The sequence below is a fragment of the Dipteris shenzhenensis genome, chromosome 33 (assembly GCF_047967505.1).
Source record: "Dipteris shenzhenensis isolate YYH24624 ecotype China chromosome 33, Dip_SZ_1.0, whole genome shotgun sequence".
Taxonomy (NCBI): Eukaryota; Viridiplantae; Streptophyta; class Polypodiopsida; order Gleicheniales; family Dipteridaceae; genus Dipteris; species Dipteris shenzhenensis.
The window spans coordinates 31,227,198-31,242,145 of NC_141628.1; the positions used below are offsets into that span (position 1 = coordinate 31,227,198).

A 14,948-nucleotide genomic window follows, 5' to 3' on the forward strand; every position below is an offset into this window, starting at 1 on the left:
CTCTCTCCCACACACACTCGCTCACACACACTTTCTTTTTTTAAGAACTCTCTCTCTCTCTCTCTCTCTCTCACACACACACACACACACACACACACACACACTTACACATGGAGTTTGCAAATCATTCAAACTTTCCTATACATGGCTTCCATCACATGTGTTGCAAATTAATCATTTATTCATCTTGACAATTGTTTTCCTTTGATAGAACCAACTTGAAGGCAGCTGTCTCTAGGTACATTTTTGTTAAAAAAGTGTCCCGCACACTTTGTTGCCAATTGGCCCCCTTCTATTTTGGTTCTTTCTCTCTTCCACACACACTTACTCACACACACTTTATTTTCTTAAAAACTCTCTCTCTTGTTAGAGCTATATATAGCTTGCCCTAACTTGAACTAGGTCTCACCTATATATATGTAACTAGTGATCAATATGAATCAGTCTTTGGGAGTCTATTTGGTGTGTCTATCATCTCTTCTTCTTCTCTCTCAAGATGGTATCAGAGCTACAAAGGTGTTGCTATTGTATGCTCACTGTAATGAAGAAAGACAGGAAGTGTTAGTTGTTGATTTGATTACATAGCGCTTTCAGTATCTCATCGCTTATTTTCTCTTGTTGATTTTCACATGTCTAACTTGATGTGGTTTTTTGGAGATCTTATGGTGTGAAATTGAAAAAGTTATCAGTGGCAAATAGATCATAGATCATTTGTAGAGTGTAGCTCTCATCGTGATCTTCATTCTGAGTAATTAAACACCCTAATTAGACTTTGAAGCAGAAAGTTACATTAGTTTTTGTGACGACTACTTTTTTCTTGGTTTCGTGATTGGCACACTCGTATTGCTTTTTTCCAAGAATCTCGTGGCTTCATGATAAACATATTGGTTTCATGATCGGCACAATCGTAGTGTTTTTTGCCAAAAATACTTTTGTTTCGTGATCGACAAGCTCTGCTTTTCTCTAAAAATATTGTGGTTTTGTGATCAACAATCTCAAAGCGCTTTCTTGGCATGCATGCTATTTCTAGTATACTCTCGTCTCACGTTCTATCCTTTTTTGGGGCATCTTGAGTTCTATATTTTCAAAGCAACCATTGGATTCTCGATCATTGTCGTGAGCTCTGACAAATGTATTCTCCTGAAGTATGATGGAAACGACTATAATCATCAACAGCTTTCCTTCTGGCCAACGATATGTTCCTCCGTTTCAAGGAGACACGCTTTTTCTTGGTTGGAAAGTGAAGATGTTATTGATACTCGAAGGTAATAATCTTTTAGATATTGTTCTTGGTGATCTTTGTTTCAAAGACACGCTTTTTCTTGGTTGGAAAGTGAAGATGTTATTGATACTCGAAGGTGATAATCTTTCAGATATTGTTCTTGGTTAAAAAAGTGTCCCACACACTTTGTTGCCAAGTGGCCCCCTTCTATTTTGGTTTTTCTCTCTCCCACACACACTCGCTCACACACACTTTCTTTTTTTAAGAACTCTCTCTCTCCCTCTCTCTCTCTCTCTCTCACACACACACACACACACAGACACACACACACTTACACACAGAGTTTGCAAATCATTCAAACTTTCCTATACACGGCTTCCATCACATGTATTGCAAATTAATCATTTATTCATCTTGACAATTGTTTTCCTTTGATAGAACCAACTTGAAGGCAGCTTCCTCTAAGTACATTTTTGTTAAAAAAGTGTCCCACACACTTTGTTGCCAATTGGCCCCCTTCTATTTTGGTTCTTTCTCTCTTCCACACACACTCACTCACACACACTTTCTTTTCTTAAAAACTCTCTCTCTTGTTAGAGCTATATATAGCTTGCCCTAACTTGAACTAGGTCTCACCTATATATATGTAACTAGTGATCAATATGAATCAGTCTTTGGGAGTCTATTTGGTGTGTCTATCATCTCTTCTTCTTCTCTCTCAAGATGGTATCAGAGCTACAAAGGTGTTGCTATTGTATGCTCACGGTAATGGAGAAAGACAGGAAGTGTTAGTTGTTGATTTGATTACATAGCGCTTTCAATATCTCATCGCTTATTTTCTCTTGTTGATTTTGACATGTCTAACTTAATGTGGTTTTTTGGAGGTCTTCTAGTGTGAAATTGAAAAAGTTATTAGTGGCAAATAGATCATAGATCATTTGTAGAGCGTAGCTCTCATCATGCTCTTCATTCTGAGTAATTAAACACCCTAATCAGACTTTGGAGCAGAAAGTTACGTCAGTTTTTGTGACGACTACTTTTTTCTTAGTTTCGTGATTGGCACGCTCATATTGCTTTTTTGCAAGAATCTCGTGGCTTCGTGATAAATGTATTGGTTTCGTGATTGGCATAATCGTAGTGTTTTTTGCCAAAAATACTTTTGTTTCGTGATTGACAAGTTCTGCTTTTCTCCAAAAATATTGTGGTTTTGTGATCAACAAGCTCAAAGCGTTTTCTTAGCATGCATGCTATTTCTAGTATACTCTCGTCTCACGTTCTACCCTTTTTTGGGGTATCTTGAGTTCTATATTTTCAGAGCAACCATTGGATTCTCGATCATTGACGTGAGCTGTGACAAATGTATTCTCCTGAAGTATGATGGAAATGTCTATAATCGTCAACAGCTTTCCTTCTGGCCAACGATTTGTTCCTTTGTTTCAAGGACACACTTTCTCTTGGTTGGAAAGTGAAGATGTTATTGATACTCGAAGGTGATAATCTTTCAGATATTGTTCTTGGTGATCTCGTTTGTCCATCCCAACCTGTTGATGCAACTCCAAATCATGCTCTTGTGACTCAAGGCCCTCTCTTTGAGCAATGGAGATCTGACTTTGCTGATTGGCGTTCTCATGATAAAGCAGCTCATAAAGATCGTCATGAATCTGTCATGATAACAATGGATGATGCAGATTCAAAGATAGCTTGTGTTTCTCACAAGCGTCCTTTCTCCAAATATGGACATGGTGGTCATCCGTATAGAGGTGGCAATTCTTCTCGTCTCAAATATCCTGAGAAACATTGTTCTCATCTCCAATAATTCTCCTTACGAATATTGTGGCAGAAATAATCCATCCTTTTGGTGTTACAAGAGGCGTTATGATCACGAACATACTCAAGCATATGCTGCTCAACAACAAGATGCCCATACGCATCAAGAGGCAAATCATATCTATTCTGATGTCTCTCCAGAAAGGATACTTCATGTTCGAGATGGTTCCACTTTTATTGTTGATTCTCATGCTACTAGTAATATGACATATCAATCTCAATGGTTACATATCATGCTCTTCCTCACAAGAAATTGGTTTATCTTGCTGATGACACTACTTGTCAAGTCATGGGTGTTGGTGATTTATATCTTGGCACTTTTTCTTCAACAAGAGTCTTGCAAGGCATTCTCCATGTTCCAGAGCTTTAGAGAAATTTTCTTTTTGTTGCATGACTTGTTGATCTTGGTCTCTTTATTGGCTTTGACCACACACAGTGTCAGATTGAAAAAGATGGACATACCATAGCAGTTGCTCCTTGGAATGGTAACCTCTTTCAACTTTCCTTAAATGATGATATTGCTAATGTGGTTACAACCCCTGGTGATCTGGACTGCAAGCTATGGCATCCTCGTTTTGTTCATTCGGATTTTGCCAAGCTACTTGCTATCAATTGTCATGATCTTATGGATGGTATGAATCTCCCAGCTCATCCTCACACGGGCCTCTATGAATATTGTGCTCTTGGCAAGCATCATCGAAAACCCTTTCATGCATCTACTTCAACTCATTCATATGCTTTATTGGATCTTGTTCACACTGATATATGTGGACCTTTTCCTCCATCCAAGTCTTTCTATAGGTATTTCATCACTTTCATTGATGATTGGTCAAGATATACAATTGCATTTCTCTTGCGACATAAGTCAGAGGCCTTATAAGTATTCAAGCAATATAAAATTGTTACAGAACTTCATACTGGTTTTCGGATCAAGACCTTTCATAGTTACAATGGTGGAGAATATATTTCTAATCTTTTTAATAATTATTGCATTGAGTGTGGCATTCATCGTGAATATATTGTTCCATACTCTCCTCAACTCATGCACAGCGTAAGAATCGCACTTCTCTTGATGCTATGAGATGTATGCTCCTTCATTCTGGATTATTTTGAAGCTTTCAGGTAGAAGCACTTCTGATAGCCATCTTTGTGCGAAATCATCTTCCTACAGCTGCACCTTCTGGTCAGATACCAATCATAGCTTGGACAAAGGAGACTCCTTCTGTATCACATTTTTGAACTTTTGGTTGCATTGCTTACATTCATGTACCAAAAGAGACATGAAAAAAGCTAGATCTTCCTGGCAAAAAGGTCATATTCATTAGATATTCTCCGAATTTCAAAGGTTATAAATTCTATGATCCCTCTTCTAAGAAGGTGATAATCAATCGTGATGCCATATTCAATGAGTAGTTAATGGGAGGGCATGGTCTACCTAGGATGTAGAGGACATTGAGTCCTTACTTTCTGCCTTTCCTTTCTATTTGATAATGATTCCACTTCTAATGTCAAATGTTACTACTCGTTCATCTGATGGTGTCACTGCTACTCCATCTGTAGAGCAATGTGTTGACAATATTGATTTGGATCCTGCACATACACAGGCCTCTGATGATATTGTTGATATTTATGTTGATCTACCTATTGATTTTGAACATGGTTCTACTCATGATTGTGTTGATGACCTTGAAATCATTGATCATGCAATGGCTACTCATGAAGACCCTACTACTTACACAGAAGCTATCTCTTCTGCACAAAAGAGTCAATGGCAAGAGGCAATGGAAGCTGATGAATATGATTCTTTGATCTCTAAACATACATGGGTTCTTATTGAACTACCTCCTTATCGCTCTCCTATCAAATACAAGTGGGTTTATAAAACCAAAACTATCTGATGGTTCTTTTGACAAGTTTAAAGCTCATCTGGTTGCAAAAGGATACTCACACATTGCAAGAGTTGATTATCCTAGTACTTTTTCACCCATTGTTCGTAGCATAAGTATTCGGGTACTCTTGGCTTTTGCTTCTCAATTTGATTTGAAGATTCATCAAATGGATGTGAAAACTGCTTTTCTTAATGGAGATCTTAAAGAGGAGATTTATATGGAGCAACCAGAAGGGTTCGTACTTCCTGGTCAGGACCATCTTGTTTGTCGCGTTCATCGTGCTCTTTATGGCCTAAAACAAGCTTCCCATTCTTGGTACATGAAAATTGATCAGTTTTTAACATCTCAAGGTTTCAACTCTTGTTTCTCTGACCCCAACTTATATGCCAAATGTGATGGTGCTCTTTTTGTCATTCTTGCTCTTTATGTGGATGACACCAGCCTTGTTTCCAACAATCTCAATTTCTTGCAACATGTCAAGAAAATCTTATCCTCAGCATTTGATATGGTTGATCTTGGTGACATTTATTCATGTCTTGGTATTCAAGTTCAGCATTTCATCACAAGTGAATTCTGCTACTTCGACAAACAAAATCCATTCAAGATGCAGTTCAAAAGTTTGGCTTGATGAATGCTCACTCTGCGACCACTCCTAGTCTTGTGAGCTCTGTCAAAAATACTCGATTGACTCATGATGTTGAGGTTTCACATCAACCTTATGCCAATCTTCTCGGTTGCCTATAGTTTGTTAGTTTGAACACTCGACCAGATATTTGAACTTTCCTATACATGGCTTCCATCACATGTGTTGCAAGTTAATCATTTATTCATCTTAACAATTGTTTTTCTTTGACAGAACCAACTTGAAGGTAGTGCTCACGAGTACATGTACTCACTTGTTTCATTAGTTTGTATATATTTTTGTATTTAAAACAAAATTAGTGAATTTAATATATAATTGTTTTGTATTTTCAAATTTAAATTTAAATATCTTAAATGATTTATTTCTATTTTTAATTTTTAATTCCTTTTAGATTAAATGTATATTTAAAGTTTATTTAATTTAGTTTAAAATATTTTGCTAAATTAAATATATGTTAATTATATATGAAAAGAATTAAATTTTGTTTATAACTCTTGTCTTGCAATCAACCTATTAAAATGAATATGAAAAAGAAATGCTTTCTTACCTTTTCTTTGATTTGACAGTTGGTATAGCTTAGTTTTCAGCTTGGGCACATTATAGTATGATGGGCAAAATGCATTGTCTTTCAGCTTGGGCACATTACAATATGATGGACAAAATATATTGTCTATTAGTTTGTACTTTAAACCCTTATTGGCTCTTTTATTAAAGCATTGTATCTAAAGTCTTGTGAATTATTTTTCATGTAGGGTTTTCAATTATTATGGAGCACTCTCAAGACATTAGAGCTTTTGTCTCTATCAACACCTTACATTTCAATGGAAAAGAGTATGCCTCTGATAACTTTGAAGGGAAGTGGACTCACATGCACATGGGAAGAAAAGTTTGGTTTCTCAATCAAAGAAAAATCGTGCTCATTCAAAGAAAAACTGAGCTACATCTTATGATGTCGAGGAAATGTATGTAGCAACATGAGGAGCCATGGAATTCAAGCTTCTCTAAGAAAGATATAACTTCTAGCATGGTTGTGAGAATTACGATGGAACCAAAGAGCCCATACTTAGATATTTTTGTAAAGTATGCACAACCTAATATTGGGGGCTATCATTTTATCTTATCAAGGGGCCTAAACAGGTTCGCAATGCCACCTGCTCCACCATCAAACTTTACAGAATAACAAATTGCATTGCAGGCTCTCATGGATGAATGGAGGACATTTTCAAGTGTAGAGGCAAGTAGGTTGCATCAAAAGATTGTACTTTAAGATGTCATTAGTGAAGATAGACCATGAATTTAGTCAAGAGCAAGGAGGGCACAAGTAGGATGAGAGGGCACGAGAAAGATCAGATGGATGCTAGTTTGGTTCAGAAACAAAGAGGACACAAGTAGGAGGAGAGAGCTCCTAGTTTGGCTTAGAAGCAGCCTAGTACAAGGAGCCCCACATCAAGGGTCTGTATGCAAACTCTTTGAGATAGAAACAAAAGCAGATGCTACATTCGAACAGAAAAAATGAAGAAGTAACACAACCATTGTGGCCTAAAGAAATACAAAAGATAGAGGAAGAGGAAGGATGAGCCACGGCCACGTTGGTGCAACCTATCAAAGGAAAAGAAAGATGCTAAATAGAAAATATTAATGTTGCAAGGACCACAGTTCCAAATGCTACTTTCAGAAGAAGACAACATTCCTCCATTTAGAAACTATGGGTAAAAGATAAAGAGGACACAATTCCAAAGGCTACTTTGAAAAAAAGACAACGTTCCTCCGCTCAGAAACTTTAGGTACAAGAGAAAGAGGAGGATAGAGAAAATCTAGAGGAAGAAGAGTTAGATCAATAGGTTGAGGAGGATCAAGATGAGCTCATGTCAATAAAGAACCTCAATTTGCATCTTAATGAGATGATCACAGAAGATGATGTCGGATATATATGGGGACAAAAGCCCTATGCTATCAATGCTTGAGATGTCGAGTCAGTAGCTATTTTTACCAATAATAGGAATCTTAATATATCTTATGCGATGCAAATATTCAAGGCTTTGGTGGATGGAAAGAAACCCATGGTCTCTAATGTAGTCTTATGTCCAATCATGTTCTATCCAAATATAGGTAGCCATGACAAGAATTATGTTTGAAGGACCTACCCATTTTGAGGAGACTTTCAGCAAATTCTTCACACAAAGCCTTCGACAAATTCCACATGAATAGGGTGAAGAGGCGAATTCCAAGAAATTTTTATAATGAACTTGCTAGATAATCAAGGGACTCCAAAAGACTCATTGCAGAGCAAATTTCAATGGTTCTTCCCTTTAATTTTTATATGGCCACAATATGCATTTTTAAGTATACAATACAATATTTGATTGAGTACGAAAGACTGAATCATGATATTTTTGCAAAACGTAAGATAACCTTAACATTGGAAATCCTAATGAAAGCCAGGGATCTATGGACGACACTTGGTTCTCGAGCAACACATTTGAAAAGAATTGCCACAAAAGTGGATGCAGACACATTAGTCACTTTTTATACATGTTTAAGTGCAATTGTACCAAGGGGAAGTCAAGAACGGGAAGAATATCTCACAAGCTTCAAGGTAGTGAGAGATAGATATGTAGACTACACAAGTATAGTTTTTTGACCTGATGAGGTGTTTAAGCAAGTTGTGGCAGTTTGCCATGCATACAAGAAGGGTGAGGTTACTTATGAAGGTCCTTTGTTACTATCACAAAAGTCAAAGGTTAAGAAAAAAGAGGTGACAGCAAGAATGTGGAGGCCCGTAAAATATTTGCCAGATAGCTATGTAACAATGGAAATAGAGAAAATCCTCAAGAAAGAATGGTTTTTTGGCAGGAAGGACAAAGATAATTGTGGAGGAGTGCATCAACATATACGTGAAAATGAGATGCAGTGGATAGTGTGATTAGATATTTGCTCACAGAAAAAGATATCCCTACTTGTCAATGCAATATTGACCCTAATATTGTGAAGCATATAGCTGCTTTATCCACAGCTAAGGAAAAGGCATGGGCACATAAGTGGATGAAGAATCAAGAAGATGGGTCTGAAGTAGTCACCTCATTCATGAGGGCCCGAATCCCACCACAGCTAATTGCATATGTTGAGAAGCTTGTGAATGAGCATAAACTGAGAATAACAATTATTGCAGTTCATTCAATGTGAACATCACTTCAGAATTTGAAAAGCTTTTAGCGTATAGGGGAATTTCAGTTGAGGGCTTTTCACTTGATGAATTAAGTTGGGATAATCCCCAAGTATTCTTTATTGATGAGGTTTCTTCCAATGATATTCTCCAATTCATCAATAGTATAGTATATACCACCATTAGTAGAGCTAGCAGAGATTCGCTCCCAAACTCGAAAAAGGAAAGCAACACTGGTCCTCTTACCAGGACACCACAAACTTGGTTTGCTTTCTTGAGCTCCTTACCATGAACCAGGCTCTGATACCATGTGAAGATAGTGGGAGAGAAGGAAGGAGTCTCACTTGCGGCTTTCTCACATACACAATGGGGGAATACACACAAAGGTGGAGGCTGAAAACAGTTTTTCTCTTCTTAGTTGTGAAAGCCAAAAGGAACTCTAGTACAAAGAAATAGAAGAACCCTATATGTGGATCTCAAACCAAACTCAGCTAATTAAGGTGGCATACTAACTGAGCCACGAACTAGAGTACATAAGGATAGCTGTCATCCAGCTATTATTCATGGGCGGTGTACCAACCACATCTGTAGCTAACAAGTCGGTGACATAAATGCACAACGGTCACACTGGCATATCACGAGTGGAGCTCGATATCTCAACACTATATCCAACGTGCATCATTAATAATACAAGAGAGGTCTCTTATATAGAGAGCCTCTAGATACCATCATGTCGTGTGGCATCATCAAATCCACATCTCACAAGTGGTAATCTTTCACCCACATCTCTCCATGTAGCCCACATCTCCATATGTGGCTACCATAATTCACTCATACATACCTCTCTAGGGTAGTATCAATAACATCCCAATAAACCCAAGATTACATGTTTCAACAGTCTAGAGGTACTGAGGTGTCATATATGTGGCCACCACATAACATGCATGTGCCATGGGCCACCCTGATGATGGCCATTTTGAAGGCATGGATGTTTGCATTGTGTGGGTGCCACCTTGATCGAGGTATTTATCCCATAAGCAAAGTGTTTTGAGTGTTGACCTAATCTCTACATAAGCCTCTCTTTTGAAAGCTCACACATTTTTCTATTCCCCTCCCATTGATGTGAAGCCCTAGCAGTTTGGCCACCTCAAGCATTACATGCTTGCCTTGTGGTCACCGCCATCTCTAGCCTAGTAGCACTTTTTGCTTGGCTCCTCCTACCATCCTACACCCTTCACCCCCTTTTCCCCCCTTCATCTCCTTTTCCCCCCTTCACCCCCTTTTCCCCCCTTCACTCCCATATCCCCTTATTCCCACACCTCTTAGCCCCCTTGTCCCTTAGCTATTCTCCGCTTGACATGGATGGCTCGATATCTCTTTCCAATGTCATTTCATCTACTGAGAGGAAGCTCTTGAGTATTCGTGCTAGGGCACATGAGAACCCATCATCCTCCACTTTGTTGTGCTGACCTAGAGTCGATGCTTGCTTCATTGCGCACTTTAGGCAACATGTCAGGCATGGAGGAGTGGATGTGTACTGTGACGCCAAAAATTGATATTTTTAATTTGGCATTGGTATTGTTTTTCTCTATGTTTGATAAGAGTTTGAGTATCAAGTGATAGCCTAGCGGCTCTCACTTATTTCTATTTTCTATGATATTATATGGGATGGAGAGGATGAGTGGAATGGCTCATTGTAAATACCATAGGTATGAATTATAAATACCTTGGTATGGGGTGAGAGTTATTTGTGTATGGGATATTATGGAGTTTTTTAGAAAATAGGAAGAGTGAGTCATATAAAGAGGTGGGCTCATGTCCATGTGTTCCAATAATATAAGAGAGGCCACATGCCAAGCGTGTGTAAGGCATGTGGAGGAGTGTGAAGTCAAGAGGAATCCTTCTAGAACTTCTATGTGGAATAAGGAGGATGTGGACATGTGGAAAAAAGAGGGTCCCTATGGGCTCCATGTGAGGAGACTCTTGACTTTCTCAATATTTTAAGAGTCTCGAGCATCTTTTGATGGGACACATGGCAAGAGTACCCAAAAAGGACATGGATGGTGACATACATGCTTATGTGATTGATGGGGAAAGGAATCTACAGGCAGCAATTGTAAATGGGTGAAGGAGGGTAACAAAATCTCTATAAAAGGAGCCCTCCTCTCCCTTGTTTATGAGAATCTCTTCCACCATTAGGCCTCATGTTGCTGTAGCTCTAGTCTCCCCAAGCCTCTTCCATGAGCCTTCTCTCCCTCTTGTAGATATCCTCTTATGTAGACTCTTGAGTCCATCTCTCTCTAGTTTATTCTCTCTCTATGAGTAGTCTTGGAGCTTCTGCTCCCTCTAGTATGTATGAAACCTCTTCTTCTCCCTTGTGTTTGTAGTGTTGAAGTGGATTCTCACTCTATTTGTAATGAAGGTCACTTCAGGTTCTCTCTCTCTTGAGTGTCTCATCCCTTTTCTCTTTCAAAGCCTTGAAACTTCTTTCTATTCGGCTGCTCACTGTGCACACATGGTCCATCTGTTTCCCAAGCCACCATGCAAACTTCTTCCCCTCTTCTAGGCGAAATCCATGAGGGGTGGATCGTTGATGAAGGTGGAGTCTTGAGGGAGCATCCTGCTCAGGTGAAATTAGCCTGGGTGGAGGGTAGTTTTCATGACAGTTTGACCCCTGTTAGTTTTTTACTCATAACTTTCTGCTCGGTAGTCCGATTGTAATGAAATTCATATCAGCGCGAAGTTCTCTTCAAGGCACATGTTTAAATGTGATCAGACCTTGAATCAAATACTGCTACAAAAAGTTATGAGTCTCTGTGTTTGACAGTCTGTTTTCATGACAGTTTTTACCTTCGTCTAATAAACTGTCCATAACTTTTTGGCCGCTTCTCTGTTTCTTAGAAACCTATATCAACGCGAAGCTCTCTTTAAGGCGCATGTCTCTATGTGCTTAGACTTTTAATTAGATACTGCTGCAAAATGTTATGAGTCTCTATGTTTGACAGTCTGTTTTCATGATAGTTTTTACCCCCTTCCAGTAAACTGTCCATATCTCTTCAACCGTCTGTCTGTTTTCAATGAAACTTATATCAGCGCGAAGCCCCGCATCTCTTTGTGTACTCAAATCTCTGATATCATATTTCTATTGAAAGTTATAGGCCTCTGTGTCTAATGATAGTTTGTAGAGTGTTTTGAGCTAAGTGTAAAGGTGTCTATGAAGGAGGTGCAATGTTTTCTCTGAATCTACCCATCCGACCCAATCAGCCCCTTCAAACTCCTCGATGTATATCAGTTCATGTCATGTTGAGCCGCAAAATCTTCTTTCAACAATGTATCGCTTTTCTCTTTGGCACGGACCGGGTCGCTGAGATTATGGCCTCTGCTGATCTTTTCCTTCTCCCTATGCTTGATTACAACATCACTTGGGATGTTACCATCTTCATTCTCATCTAAGGGAGGAAAGTATGGTGTGGTATCATGGCATAAAATCTTCTTTCTAATGTCCCATTCTCAATGATAAATATCTTTGTCAGTCAGTTCGAAAGCAGCAGGAAGTGAAGAGGTGCGTGAAGTTTATTACCCCCAACTTCATGTCACATCTTTTGGTGGAGACGCCGGGTACGTTTGGTATTGGATTCATCCCACCTTACTAAATGGTCTCGGGTGTACTTCATTGCATGTTATGCCTAGAAGAGGCATGTGTTTTGATGAGATAAAGAAGATGTTTGAAAGAACTCCGTTAGAAGAGATTGCAACCCATTTAAGAGAACTTGAAGATTGTGAAGGTGATGCTTAAGCTATTCGCACAGTCACCATGATCATATCCTTTATGTTTGCACTGTTGAATATGTTGGTGAATCGACAACGCCGACAGCAGGCACAATGATAGATTGGGGATTGTTCCATGCACTGGCAGCTTGGTGTGAAGAAGAGTTGAGTCTTTGGGTAGTTTTCGACTATAACAGTGGAGTGGTGATTCTTAATGCTTTCAACTTCTTTTGCTATGCAAATGATGAAGAGTACAATATCTTGAAGCTTTTATGTGCACTTCCTATTGTGAGAAGGGTGATTCTAGAATGCATGTATACACAATGTTTTCATGGTGCTGGTTGGTCACTTATTTTTGAAGATTTTGTTGAGGATCACATTGTGGAGGGTTTTCAGTTTGGTTATGCATAATAAGTTGGTCTTGGTATACTAAGGCTCTATGGGATCTTGTTCGGATCTTGTTTGGGATATTATTTGGATCTTGGTGTTTCCTTTTTGTGTTTCATCATGGTGAAGATTCCAGTGTTTTGAGGGACCCAAGGGGAAGACTCGGAGTCTTATCTTCGGGATTTTGTTTGAGGATGCCGGCTCTCAACATGACATGAACTAATATATATCGAGGAGTTTAAAGGGGCTGATTGGTTCGGATAAGTAGATTCCGAGGAAACATTGCACCTCCTTCATAGACATGCTCCATAGTCGCGGCAAAGTGCTATCCACCTGACCAAGAAATTTTGAAATATATACAAGAGACTCTTGTATCAACCAACCCTCGGCCATGCTTCCTTCGGGCCTTGCACTTTTCCTCGCAAAGTCTTTTAAGGTCTTCATGAAGGAAGAACATCCAACATGCATGCACAGTGCCACATAAAGCAATTTCGTCCACCAAATGCACAATGAGATATAGTTGGCTTGTGAGAATGGTTCGTGGAAAAGTCTCCTCTACCAAACAAACCACTCCACATAACACGCGCATCATCCAACATGGCTGGATCAATTGCTTTGGAACTAACATATCTGAAAAACAAATGAATAGTATGTTATACCTCATGCACATTCAATTTTCCAAGTATAATGAAGGGTGATCTGACATGGGTTTTACATACCTCACAAGCTCGCCCATCTTATAAATACATTTTTTCAAACTCTTCTTTACACAATGGTCGATGCTAGTAGGTAGTATGAACTGTGCACATAAGAGCACATTTATATATGGTTTGAGGCATTACCAAATTTAATTTCAATGTACAAGACTTGGAAAACACTTACTTGGAGCATCTTGTGCCAATCGTGGGACTTCAACCTGTATAGTTGCTCAACACCTCTTTTCTTCAGTGGTTGTAAAGGCTCCCTTCAATGATCTCATGCATCCAGTGGGACTATGCAAAGTGGTGATGGCCTGCTTTACCTACTTCTCCTCCTTTGATATAATCCATGGTGCACACAAAAGATGAACGTGCCCACCCTCCTCTCATGGCCAAGCTTGACGCATTCATCTTGTGACCTACAAGTCCTCCTATATGCTAACATTGTCTTGTTTACCAATAACATGTTCCCAAATACCAGATGCCACATTCTTGAAGATGTGTATGGGATCAAGCAAATGGTTGATCTTGAGATGGGTCCAATATGGTAGCCGAAAAAAAATGGAGTACCTATACAAGGGATTGCTCTATGTGATCTTTAATCCAATTAGAGACTACACAAAACAAGATTGAAAAACATTACTATACCTATTCATGGCATCTAGAGGAAGAACATTTGTAGACTCCCAAATGTGCTTCCAATCTTTTGCACAAAGTGTTTGTGGAGGAATGTTACTCTTACTAGCAACATATTTAGGATGATCTGACTGGAGAAATCGATGATGATTATTGAATATGGTCTTACACAAACCGTCAGCATACTCACGTACTAACGAAGGGCCACAAACAAGACCTGCATGTTTACCCAATGTTTTCAAACCTGTTAAAATATAAATAAAAGTTGGAATAATAAAGTCAATAGTTATAATTAATATAGCCAATAGTATTAGAGTAGGGAGGCCTACTAATGTCATGCATTGTCTACATCAACACTACTTTCAAGTCGAAGTGTCGAGAGGAGAGAGGCCTACTAATGTCCACCACTGCAACACCTTTCCATAGTTCCTCCAACTCATCAATCAACGGTTTGAGATAAACATCCATGTGCTTGACTTCATGTTTCCCTGGAATTAGAAGGGATAACATAAGATGTCCCTTCTTGATCACCATTGATGGTGGAAGGTTGTAATTCACCAACACAACTCGCCACATGCTTTATGCAGTGCTTTTGAAATGAAATGGATTCACTCCATCCATACCTAGGCCAAGTCTCAAGTTTCTGGGCTCTGTTTTAAAGCTGGGCCACTCATCTTCAATATGCTTCCAAGCATGAGTGTTTATGGGAATTCTC

General features: G+C 38.9%; 1 pseudogene; it reads right to left on the minus strand.

Moving 5' to 3' along the window:
* Positions 1-14,167: 14,167 nt before the first annotated feature.
* Positions 14,168-14,767, minus strand: LOC147879962 (uncharacterized; annotated as a pseudogene).
* Positions 14,768-14,948: the final 181 nt, after the last annotated feature.